The sequence below is a fragment of the Notamacropus eugenii genome, chromosome 1, assembly GCF_028372415.1.
Source record: "Notamacropus eugenii isolate mMacEug1 chromosome 1, mMacEug1.pri_v2, whole genome shotgun sequence".
NCBI classification, from domain to species: Eukaryota; Metazoa; Chordata; class Mammalia; order Diprotodontia; family Macropodidae; genus Notamacropus; species Notamacropus eugenii.
Window position 1 is genome coordinate 9315145 of NC_092872.1, and position 7080 is coordinate 9322224.

General features: G+C 36.7%; 1 long non-coding RNA gene across 1 annotated transcript; it reads right to left on the bottom strand.

The window, feature by feature from the left end:
* Positions 1-2803: 2803 nt before the first annotated feature.
* LOC140533205 (uncharacterized) lies at positions 2804-4923 on the bottom strand. The gene is made up of 2 exons (XR_011976832.1): positions 4848-4923; positions 2804-3090 (listed from the first exon to the last, which is right to left on the bottom strand). It is a non-coding gene; the product is annotated as an uncharacterized lncRNA (long non-coding RNA).
* Positions 4924-7080: the final 2157 nt, after the last annotated feature.

Below are 7080 nucleotides of genomic sequence, written 5' to 3' on the forward strand. Positions count from 1 at the left end.
TCTTCCTTTCCTGAGATTATCTTAGTTGACTTTAACATAGAGGTTAATTTTTCCTTTAAACATGCTGCCCTTCCCCTCTCTTCAACTCATATGACCTACTCTACCTTGGCCACTGAAAGGGACAGCCACACCCTTTATCTTACATCATCTACAAGTATTTCTTTTCTAAGATGAATGATTATGAAGTTCTTTTCTATGACTATAACCTGTTATAGTATGCCTGTCTCTTCTGCATCCTCAGCATCATCTTTAGTTCCTTGTCCTCTCGGTGCTCTGCTGAGCTGCACTGGCTTCACTTTCCTCCCATTTCTAACTGGACCTTGTAGTTAGCCAGTCTGTATTGCTCCATGCCATGCCCTTTTGGTCATGCCTCGCCAAATTCCAAACCTTAATTGATCTCACCATCTGCCTCACTTGGTCTTACTTAAATCCCACTGAATGGGCCTGGAGAAAGTCATAGAACTATGTTGATGGTGCCCTCTACGTATTTCTCTCATCTCTACTGGGCATTCCAGCATGCAGTCTTTGTTCTCTGATTCTCTACTGCACTCTTCGTAGTAAACCTTTCTCAAGCTTCCCGTGATACTCTCCCTCAGCCCTCTCCTGTTGATGTATATGCCATTTTAATTTGTATATCTTTATTCACTAGGAGCTCCTTTTCTACATCCTGATACCCCTTGACATTACCATTTTCTCCTTTAGTCTATAATAAAGTGGGTGTTCTCTAAACCAAGGCCAGCCCCTCCCATTCCTTCTCCCCCCATTGCTTCCCTTTATTAATCATTCCTATAATTATCTCAGTCTAGCTTACTGGTTCTTTCTTTGCCACCTACAAACACACCCAGGCCTTCCCAATCCTTAGTACAGAACAGAATCCCTTAAGGGGACTCGGCCGTCTCTTAAAGCTATCCTGTATTCCCTGTTTCAAGCCAAATTACTGGAATCGTTCCTTTTTCCTTTCTGTTTCCACTTCCTCATTGCTTTCAACCCAAACAGCTTTCTATGAAGTTATCAATGATCTCTTAATCCCTAAACCTCAATGGCCTCATTCCTCTTTCTTGGTTCCTCTGTAGCATTTAACTACTCTGTCCTGAGTACTTCACAGGTTTTGGAAACATTGTTCTAAGATTTACCTGTTTAACTTGCCCTCAGTCTCCTTCACTGGTTCATCATTTATATTCAGCGTTGTTCCCCTAGTTCTCCCTCCCTGTCCTTTCCAAAAACACCACCACTACCTCTGCATGTCTCAAGACTATCTCAGGTTTTAATCTTTCTACACTTGGTGACTTCACTAGCTTTCTTGGATTTAATTATTATTTCAATACAGATGATTTAGATCTACATGTCCTACCCTAGTCTCTCACCTGAGTGCCAATCTTGCATCAGCAATTGCATAGTAGAACATGTCTAACCATGGGCATCTCATTTCCAGAACAACTCATTTCCCCCCGAAAGCTCACACACTTCCAGATTCCATTTCACTATGAACTTAGGCACCTCAAAAATGAGCATTTCCATGTACAGAGTGGAACAAAAAAGACAATATGAAACCATGTATTTCTTCTGTTTCATTCCATTACTTACATATATGTATATATATACACATATATGTAGTAAATTCAGAACTACTTGTCTGTGCTTCCTTCTGAACTCCTGCTTGTGCGCTACTTTAAATGTTTCAATGGCCTTTCCCCCCAGTTTTCTGACATCATGACTAGACCACCTTTTCCCTTTACCTCCTCCCAATAAAAATGGGGGGGGGGAATCCCCTTAGACAAGCATAGCAAGCACAATATCCATACTGTAGCTGTGTTCCTTTTGTACCTTGAGTCTGTCGCTGTCAGCAGTTGGGTAACATGCTTATTCAATCACAGGAGCAGCCTCTGGTAATGTGGTTGGATACTGATGATCATAATGCCTGAGTCTTTTGAACTTGCTCTCCACAGTGATGCTGTCACTGTATAAACTGTTCTGGTTCTACTATTTTCATTCTGTGTCAGTTCAGATCAGGATTTAATAAAATTGTTTCTCATCATTTCTGACAACACAATAATAATTCCACCATATTCATAAACCACAGTATGTTCAATTGTTCCTTAACTGAATTGAATCCCTTAGATTCGAGTTTTTTCCCACCTTATAATTCTCTTTTCAGGATACAGAAATTTGTTTTCCTTTTGATTATTCCCTCCATGATATATCCTCCCCCTCCTTTATCCCTCCCTCCATTTCAGCTTGTTTTTCTGTTGAGTTTGATGTATTTCTACACTGAAGTGTGTGTGTGTGTGTGTGTGTGTGTGTGTGTGTGTGTGTGTGTTAATCTCTCTTCATTTCAGATATTGGTAAGGATCATCTGACAATTATAGGATTATATACAATTTTACAGAATAATTTATTGGTTGTGTAGAGTCAAATTTAGACACCAAAGCTGAAGGGAAATTAGAAGTTATGAAGTTCAAAAAACAGCAGTCACCGAGAGAATGCACACACATAGGCAGTCTGTGGGGTACTGTAATTTACAGGGTCTGGGAAATGGGGTAGAGAAGTGAGGGACTTTGCAGGTGTCTCCAAGGTGTCTCACAGTTATCAGAGGGGCACCCAATGTTTGGGGAAATTTGTGACATCTGTTAGAGCTTTGGCTGTTGCGAGGGGCCAGACTTTCATGTCAGGAAGGACCAGGCACAAGATGGAGGGACTTTATAAAACTGAGTCACTTTTGTTACTTTGCTACCTCCAATTCCCCTTTTTGAGACTATTAATAATCTTACAATTTGTTTTTTAAATCAGTACCAGTATCCAAGCAGAAATGATATTCACTTTATGGAATAGGTAACAGGTTCATAACATGTACAGAACTACTAAAACAAAGAAAATAATAACAGGGTGAATAATGAAATTCAATCTAACTAGCTTTGAGAGTGTCCAGCCCTAGGTGATGTCCGGGATCTGCAGGTATCTGGCAACCATCTCTACATTTCTCAAATATTTATGGATGGATCAGGGCAGGTTTGTGGAGGTATTTATTTCCTTGACCATCACCAGGTTCCAGGTTACTTGTGGAGATTCTCCAGTTAACTCTGCTAAAGCCTGCTAATGATAAGACAGTATAATTTTATAAAACTCAACAAAATCCAATCAGATTGGCCTTCCAGTTATTAGTTAATATAGCAAAAACCCAGTCCAGACCTTATGGAGCTAACCTTATAAACAATAAAGCTAGAGAAAGAACATAAAATAGGCTACTCAACAGATAATTTAGACATAAAGGGTGATACCATAAACAAATTAGGAGAGCAAGGAATTGTTTGCCTGTCAAATCTATGGAAAAGGGAGGAATTTTTGAGTAAAGAGAGAACATTATGAAAAGCAAAATTGATAATTTTTGATTACATTATATTAAAAAGGTTTTACACAAACAAAACCAATGCAACCAAGGTTAGAAGGGAAGCAGAAAGCTGGGAAACAATTTTTACAGCCAGAAGCTCTGATAAAGTCCTCATTTCTAAAATACATAAAGAACTGAGTTGATAAATGGCCAAAGGCTATAAACAGGTAGTTTTCAGAAGAGAAAAAGTTGTCTATCGTCATATGAAAAAATGCTCTAAATTACTATTGATTAGAAAAATGCAAATTAAAACAACTCCAAGGTGCCACATCACACCTATCAGATTGGCTAATGTGACAAAACAGGAAAATGATAAAAAGATGTGGGAGAACTGGACCACTAAGTGCATTGTTGGAGTTGTGAGGTAACCCAACCATTCTGGAGAACAATTTGGAACTATGCCCAAAAGGTTACAAAAATGTGCATAGCCTTTGATCCAGCAATACCACTTGTAGGTCTGTATCCCAAAGAGATCATAAAAATGGGAAAAGGAGACACATGTACAAAAATGTTTGTAGCAGCTCTTTTTATGGTGGCCAAGAACTGGAAATCAAGGGGATGCCCACCAATGGGGAATGTCTGAACAAGTTGTGGTGTATGAATATAATAGAATACTATTGTTCCATAAGAAATGATGAGCAGACAGATTTCAGAAAAACCTGGAAAGAAGTGAGCAGAACCAGGAGAACACTGCAATGAGCAGCTTTAATTGGCTTAGCTCTTTTCAGCAATGCAGTGATCTAAGACACTTCCAAAGGGCTCATGATGGAAAATACTGTTCCCATTCAGAGAGAGAGGGATCTATGGAGTCTGAACACAGATCAAAGGACACTATTTTCTCTTTTTTTTCTTTCTCATGGTTCTTCTTTGGTTCTAATTCTTCTTTACAACATGACTAATATGGAAATATGTGTAATATAATTGTACATAGCCTATATCAGATTGCATGCCATCTTGGGGAGGGAGAAAAATTTAGAACTCAAAATCTTATAAAAGTGAATGTTGGAAAGTAAAAATAAATAAATTTTAAACAAAACAAAACAAAAAACAATAATGTACCTTATATTTGCATCCCATTTTAGCAGTTCAGAGGTGCTGGGATATTGCAAAGACAAGATTCACTATAAATAAGTGCTATGGTTAGAGAGATTTGCTATGAAAGGAAGAGGGGGAGGGGAGAACATAGCTGTAACAACATCAAGACTGTCCCTCCAGGTCCAAGCCTGAGGACACAGAGTGACAACATAGGTATAATGGATAAAGCACCCTTAGTTCTCTTTTACTTCAGGTGTCATAATTAACTTTTGGAAAGGCCAAACAAAGCAAAGTTCCATGTTATTAATGTATAGAGCATTATAACCAGGCTCAGGATTAACCAGATGGAAAGCAATCCTTTTCAAACACGATAGGGAAACTGAGCCAAGGGGTTCTCAGCTTCACTTATGCAAGGTTGTCCTCTCACCTTTGCTAGACACAGACATCCACCTGTAGCAGTTCTCAGATCATACTTCCTTCGAGCGGGTGGTGACATTTCCCCTGAATGGTGGAATGACTAATTTGATCATTCAGTTATACCTGAATTCAAAACTCAGAACAATATCAAATTACAGTACCAAAAGATTTTACCTCAGCAAGATTCATTAATCACAGCTTAGGGCTAGATACTGTTATTATTTTTCTCATGTTGCTGCAATAACAGTAAAAAATAAAGTTTACCAGATTGTTTTTTTTTTAATTCATTCAACATGCTTTACTTCCTTTTATTTTCTTCTTGAGTTTAAAATCATCCTGGTCCAGAAGTCAATCATGAGAAATTAAGAAGATAATTCCATTCTGGAATTCCACATAGACAGTGAATATATGATAGTTCACTCAAAACCCAGAAAAATACTGACTACTTAGTCTAAGTCTCCAGACTAACAGATACCATTTTTAAAGGTATTTTATATTAACCCCTTGAGTAAAAAAATAAATCTTTATCACAGTAACTTGTTGAGACTCAGTAGACTTAAGAAATAACTTCGACATAAACTATTCCAGATACAATTTCACAGTTTTCATAATAACCTTATCATAAAATCACTTCTATATTAAAAGCAAACTTGTAAGTACCCCTCAACTCCCCTTTTCTCTTTCCTCCCACTCCCTTATGGGCAAATGTTTGTGATGGAAGGGAGGATCCCAGTTTCTCAGTAAACTAATTCATTATTTTAGAATTTCACAACATTTAGCAAATTTTTTTCACAGCGCTGATAAGATTTTGTGATCTTGCCCAAGTAGAAGGTGCCAAGGAGCCTGACAAGTTTACAGATAAGGAAATTTTACAAGGTCTTTGTCTTTACAGATAAGGAGATTTTACAAGGTCTCTCTCTCTTTAAACTTTTTTTCCACAAAGCAATTATGATTTTTCCCTTTTAAATTATACCCAATTAAATACTTGATAGTGTTTGACATTATAACAACTTCTAAAAACCATAATTAATAATTTCATGACATCCAGATAAAAAAGGAGTTAAATTTTCCAATGATACAGTTGCATCATGCTCCTAACAGCATTTCTCAGACAATGATTTCCTAAATTCACAATAAGAGAAAATTTAGAAACACAATAATTACGTACACAATATCATGTATTTAAAACAGGAAACAATACTTATTCCCAGTCAAATGATGCCAATTCAGTTAAATGCATCTCCAAATTACATAGAAAATCACTTCATTTGATCAGATTTGGCATTCCATACTGATTGCATTCAAGACCAGTATAGAACAATTATACTTAATATAATAGCTAAAATATAGTGCTTACTACGTTCCAGGCACTGCGTTAAAGTACTTTACAATTACAATATCATTTGTTCTTCACAACAGCCTTGGGAAGTAGGTACTATTATTATCCCATTTTACAGATAAAGAAACAAGCAAACAGGTGAAATGACTTACCTAAGGTCACACAGTTTATAAATTTCTGAGACTGGATTTGAATTCAGGTTTTTCTGATCCAAGGCATTTTCATGCCTTAGTGCCAAATATCAAATGTATTTTACATTAATTTCTGATTTACCACAATGATCCTAATAGAACATATCTCATTGTAAATGAGGCCATATTATAATTTAGTTTCAGGAAAAACTTTTGCTAAATCAAATTTACAATCACTAATGGTAACATTCAGAATCTCAATTTTCCTAAGGCCACTACCACCACCATAAATTATATGTCCTACTACTTTCACTTCGTCTACTGCCAAATATTTTAAATGGTAGTTTTATGTTCTCAGTTCTCTCTTTTAGGATCCATGAGGATTTTATATTCCTCACATAATAACTAAAGTATCTCCTCCTAATGGTCCTTCAAAGACAGAAGTTCGGTATGCTATCCTCAAATCCATGCTACAAATATATTTCTATATTTTCCATATCATAAATAATAACTACATGAAGCCCTTCAAAACTGACCTTCCTTGCTTCCTTTTGGAAGCACCTTGTTGGCTTTCTTCTACTTTCTCAGTCCTCTAGTTTTTATTTCCTAATCATATCCCAGACTATTTATAGAACCAATTATCTACACTCCACTGAATTTTTCCTTTACAATTTAGCACAAATTTTTATTATACAATACCAATTAATTCCAATACTTTTACTTTTGGAGTTCTTAAAAATTTACAAAGGGCATGGTCCATTCCAGTTTCTTTT